This window comes from Benincasa hispida, chromosome 1, assembly GCF_027475165.1.
Source record: "Benincasa hispida cultivar pf3 chromosome 1, pf3_genome.v1.1, whole genome shotgun sequence".
NCBI lineage: Eukaryota > Viridiplantae > Streptophyta > Magnoliopsida > Cucurbitales > Cucurbitaceae > Benincasa > Benincasa hispida.
Genome location: NC_143478.1, coordinates 86,357,405 through 86,363,340, shown reverse-complemented (window position 1 = coordinate 86,363,340; position 5,936 = coordinate 86,357,405). Strand labels below are relative to the sequence as shown.

Sequence of the window (5,936 nt, the reverse complement as noted above, 5' to 3'; positions counted from 1 at the left end):
TTTTCAGTTAAAGTGATAAATGGGGGGGGGGGGGGTGGTGTGATTGATAATTGAAAGTGCATGAAAATAAAATGCGAGAAAATAAAAGATAGAAACGAAATTAAAGGAAACGACCTAGCTTAGAGGAATTGGAATTGGCCAACGCAATTTTTGTTCATCAAGTTACTTAAATGCAATTTTAGTTTATTGACTATTGATAACGGGCAAAAATGGATGTTATTACATTTCTAAGTTATTAAACAAAGAAGATTTGCTTTGATAAAATATGTTAGATTGCGTCCAAAAAGTATTAAGTTAATAACATTGCAATCGCATGCGTTCATCGAATAGGAACAATTAATTTTTGTATTTTTTTGCAGAATATGCGTTGACGTAAGAGGGAAAGCACGATCACAAGAAATCAACGGATGAGCGTAGCATTACAGTAAGGCTTTGCGGTGATTTGTGCTCGCAAAAATCTGCTCAAGAAGGATTGCCGCGTAGAGGCGGCACAACTTGGTGGGCGCATCTGGGTGAAAGGCATAATTAATCACGATGGGACAGAAAGCTGATGACGGTCGAATCCGAATTAAGTTGACAAGCTGCTAACGATAACAAGTACACTTAACTTTTCGGTAACAAATATTCGGTGTATTAGTCAGAGAATTAAAGCCATCCCATTTGTGCAATCATAAGAGAGAAGCCACCCTTCACCCCGAAGCTCTATAAATACTGAAGGCATTCTTCAGAAAAGGGGTTCAGCAGTTCACGAGTTCATAGTTTCAGCCTAATCCATAGTTTTCTTTTATTTTTAAGGCAGAGCAAAAGAAGGGAAGAAACGCTAGAAGATCGCTCAGGGCAACTCGAGAGAAAACCCAAAGGCATAGAAAGCAGAGAGCGGGCCGACTCTCTCAAGAGCGAGATTATCTTTTGAACGAGAGTAGAAACGACAGTGTAAAAGCCTGGGAAGCAAGAAATTGCTACCAGGCTCTTTATTCTCTTCTTGCATTGTTATTTTGTACTTCAAATTTATATTTATACAATGTAAGTTCTTATTCTACATCTGTTCACTCTCTTAGCACGCATGAGTAGCTAAACTTGTCGAATGGTTTGAGAAGAACTAAGCTAACATGACCTGGGATCTTCATCGCATGCGATTATCTTGTTTTATGTTATGCCCAATAGCCCTTTAGAGCTACTCGAAAGAGAGTCTAAAGAAAGAACCCAAAGACTCAAGAGAGCTAGGTTAGAATCTAGACTCGAGAGAGCAAGATTAGATCTGCATAAACAAGAGATAAGGACTTAGAGATAAGCTCTGTTTGTCAACCTGCATCGCATGCCTCCTAGAGATAGGTATGATATTATGTGGTCGTCTTGTTTGTGTGTGTGTCATTTTGTCATCGCATAAATAAGAATAGAGGCTTATGTGTAGGTCCTATAGACTTACCACATATATCACATGCGTTCTAGCATTAGAAACCTCTACAATTTCTTTCCAGGAATCATAAAGCCTGCCCTCGATGGAAGCCGATTCGAAATGAAGTCGATGATGCTACAGATGATCCAAACTGTAGGACAATTCGGAGGACGGCGTGGTGAGGACCCGCACGCCTGATAACGGGCAGAAATGCATGCTATCATAGTGCTATGTTCTTAAACAATGTTAGATTGCGTTGATAAAACATGTTAAATTGCATCCATCAAGCATCAATTTCATAATATTGCAGTCGCATTCGTTCAACGCATAGGAACAGTTAATTTTTGTATTTTTATGCAGAATATGCATTAATGCAAGGCAAGAATTGCGATCATAGGAAATCATCGGTCAAGCGCAACTTCATCGCAAGGCTTTGCGATAATTGTGCTCACAAACTTTCTCCCGAAAAGGATTTCTGCAACTTGGTCAGTGTAACATGGTGGGCGCATCTGGGTGAAAGGCTAATTAATCACGATGGGACAGAAAGTTGTTGACAGTCGAATCCAAATTAAGTTGACAGCCGATAACGATCACAAGTACATTCAGCTTTTCGGTGACAAATATTCGGCGTATCAGTCAGAAATTAAAGTCGTCCCATCTGTACAATCATGAGAGAGAAGCCGCCGTTCAACTTGGATGTTCTATAAATACTAGGGCACCCTTTGGAAAAGGGGTTGACGAGTTCACGAGTTCTGTTATTCTTTGTTCAACAAGTTCGCACGCCCTTGTTCATAGTTTTCTTTCATTTTAAGGCGGAGTAAGAGAAGAGTGGTGATGCCAGAGATCGCTCAGGGCAACTCGAGAGAGAACCTTGGGGTGTAGAAGCAGAGAGTAGGCTGACTCTCGCGAGAGCGAGATTATCTTTTGAGCATGAGTAGAAAAATAGTATAAACGCCTGGGCAGCAAGAGATTTCTACCAGGCGCTTTATTCTATACTTGCACTGTTATTTTGTACTTCATCTTCATATTTATACAATAGAAGTCCTATTTCTACATCTGCTCACTCTCTTAATACGCATGAGTAGCTAAACTAGTCAAATGAGTTGAGAAGAACTAAGCTAACATGACCTAGAAAGTTCATTGCTTGCGATTATCTTGTTTTATGATGTGCAAAACATCCCTTTAGAGCTACTCGAGAGAGAGTCTGAAGAAAGAACCTAAGACTCGAGAGAGCTAGGTTAGAATCTAGACTCGAAAGAGCAAGATTAGAACTGCATAAACAAGAGATATGAACTTAGAGATAAGCTCTGTTTGTCAACCTGCATCGCATGCATCCTAGAGATAGGAATGATATTATGTGGTCACCTTATTTGTGTGTGTGTTATCCTGTCATCGCATAAATAAGAATCGAGGCTTATGTATAGGTCCTATAGACTTATCGCATATATCACATGCGTTCTAGCATTAGAAGCTGTGGCATTCACATCGAGAGATGGTTTACTATTGTATGCATGTTGCATGGTCGCAAAGCACGAACGCATTTTAGGATGTGTTAGTCGAAACCCTTCTCAACCCATTCACCGCATATTCATCGCATTTCCCGTTTACCAACTCTTTTCAAACTACGCCGCAATTGTTATTTTTCTTCATTAACGCAATCAACAACAAACCAACAATTTATTTATTTGATTACCGCAAGGCTTTCATAAAAATTACCAACGCAATCTGTTTTCACAAGTCCTTGTGTTCGACCCTGGACTTACCAGGAAACTCAGAGGAATTTACACTTGAATTCCGCTGAGGAAACTTGAGTGCACAGCGTAATTTCATCAACACATATCATCCACATTTTCACTTCATAAAATTAAGCATCAAGTTTTTGCCACCGTTGCCGGGGACTTCGGCAAAATAGAGTGCTAACGGTAATTTTTTAGATTTCTTTGTAGACTCTCAATCTTTGGCGAATTACGACTTGGAGATTGAGAGGACATTTAGAAGGAGACTGAGAGACCACCAACAGTAACCACAATCAGATAAAGAAGAGATGGCAGAGCAGCCTAGAATTGGAGCACCAAATGATAACAATGTCATGGCAAATCCAATCCTATTGGCAAACGATCGCAATAGACCCATCAGGGACTATGCGTCGCCGAACCTCTATGATTTCTCTCCAGAAATCATGAGGCCTGCCCTCGAAGGAAGCAGATTTGAAATGAAGCTGGTGATGTTGCAAATGATCCAGACTGTAGGACAATTCGGAGGAAGGTGTGGCGAGGACCTGCACGCCCACCTCCGAAGCTTTATTGAAATCTGCAATACTTTTGTGTTCCCGAACACCTTTGTTGAAGAAGTTCGACTAACTTTGTTCCCATTTTCTCTCTGTGATCAGGCTAGGAAATGGGCATATTCTCTCGAGCTGGGAGAGATCACTTCTTGGGAACAGGTCATGGAGAAGTTCATGAAGAAATACTTTCCACCTATTGAGAACGCCAGACGACAGAAACTGATTACAAATTTTGAACAAGACATGGACGAATCGCTCAGCGATGCCTGGGCGAGGTTTAAGAGGTTGGTCAAGGATTGTCCACACAATGGGTTGCTAGATTGCCTCCAGATGGAAATTTTTTATCATGGTTTGAATCACTCTTCGCAAACCGTTGCCAATGTGGCAGCCACTGGTGGTTTGCTTGATAAAATGTATAACGAGGCGAAGAATATCTTGGATCGCATCTCTAAGAACCATGAAGATTTGAGAGAGAGTGACCAGAGAATGAGACTCAAAGACAATGACGCAAATAATGGTGTTATTGCTTCACTACAAAACCAGATGACCACAATGATGAACTTAATATAAGGAATTGCGATCAGCAGCCCAACACTGCAAAACGGGCAAATCAACGCAATCAATCAAAACACCGCAAGGTGTGCGACTTGCGGTGATGGGCATGCGATGGAAGATTACCCGCAAAATCCACAATCTGTCTACTTTGTAAAGAATAATCCCTTTTCGAATACCTATAACCCCTGGTGGAGAAACCACCCCAATTTTGCTTGGAAGAATCAACAACAGAATTTCCAACCTGTGGCGCAAAAAGAAGGCCCACCAGGATTCTTCCCATGCAACAATGGTCAAACGAGCAATCAAGCAAGTAGCTCACAACCACCGCAATCCTCTTCCTTGGAAAGCCTATTGAAGCAATACATAGAGAAAAATGAAACGGTGCTTCAATGTCAGGCTATGTCCATTCGCAACTTAGAATTATAGATGGGCCAGATTGCGAGTGAGTTGAAGAGTGGACCGCAAGGGGCTCTGCCAAGTTCAACTGAACTTCCACACAACCCAGAGGGAGTAGGTAAAGAGCAATGTCAGGTTGTGACATTGCGAAATGGAAAGACTATGGAGGGAGAAAAGAAGGAGCTTAGTCGGACAGCTCCCATTGTGGCAGAATCTGAAGTTGCGGTGACGCAAGAAGAAGAAAGAGAAAAAGAAGCAGTAGAACCGGAGGTTGCATCGACCTCTAAGGCAACTAAGACGAGAACCGTGAAAGTACAGTTACCCCCTTTCCCAACTGCTGGTCAAGAGATGACCCTTTTCCTCAATCTCTGACTCTAACTACCTATGTGCACGTGGCCATACTAAGTACCGTCATACCTTAGGTACTTCTGCTTAGATACCTTCTCAAATGTCCTTCAGTATTGAGCTACTAGGATACCTTCTCAAACGTCCTTCAGTATCCGGCTGGTTTGGTACCTTCCCAAACGTCCTTCAGTACCAATAGATATCTTCTCAAATGTCCTTCAGTATCTAGTTGGCGGATACCTTCTCAAATGTCCTTCGGTATCACGTTTTAAGTAAAACTAGTCATAAAGGACTCTCTCTTTAAAGCATGTAAAGTATAAATCATATAAAAACATAGCTTTAAAGATACTAACGCATGCTGGGTATATTTAACACATATAAATAACTTTTTAACAAACTTCCCACACATGCATGGGTTTAAAATATAACTCATGGTTTGCTTGGAAATCACTTTGTAAAACTAGCTAGCATGAGAATAATCTTGTTTAAAACATGCTTTATAAAACATTGTAATTCAAACATTTTAGTCAAAATGTTTTAGTCACTCACCTTGACCGCTTAGGAACTTTTCACTCTAGTAGTTCCTTTTCTACCTCAGGCTCCCTTTTTCACCCCTAGAATCCAGATTCAAATTACAGCTTAGATTACTCATAGTTCTAAACCTTATTTTGATATACTTCCTTCTACAAAAATATTTTAAAATGTCTCAGAAAGCTTATCTTAAAATATGAGCTTAGAAAACCTCGTGGTTTGGCTGGAATATCAAAATCTTCAAGACTGGCCCAAGCTTATCCGACAGCCTGACCCTTCTGTCTTCTTCTCCGTTTCCAGCCCGATCCCTTCAAGCTCTTTCTCCAGCAGCCCTACCTTGAAAATGAAACTTCCAGAGCTTTTAGGTGGCTTTGGAATTACTCCAAACGCACGAGTAAATTGGGAGATCTTCTCGTCCCAAGTTGATGC

At 40.9% G+C, this 5,936-nt stretch overlaps 1 non-coding gene across 1 annotated transcript; it reads right to left on the bottom strand.

Annotated features, from left to right (window-relative positions):
- Window positions 1–3,888: 3,888 nt before the first annotated feature.
- Window positions 3,889–3,994, bottom strand: LOC120070410 (small nucleolar RNA R71). Its single transcript, XR_005479902.1, has one exon. It is a non-coding gene; the product is annotated as a small nucleolar RNA R71 (small nucleolar RNA).
- Between the last annotated feature and the right edge of the window lie 1,942 nt (window positions 3,995–5,936).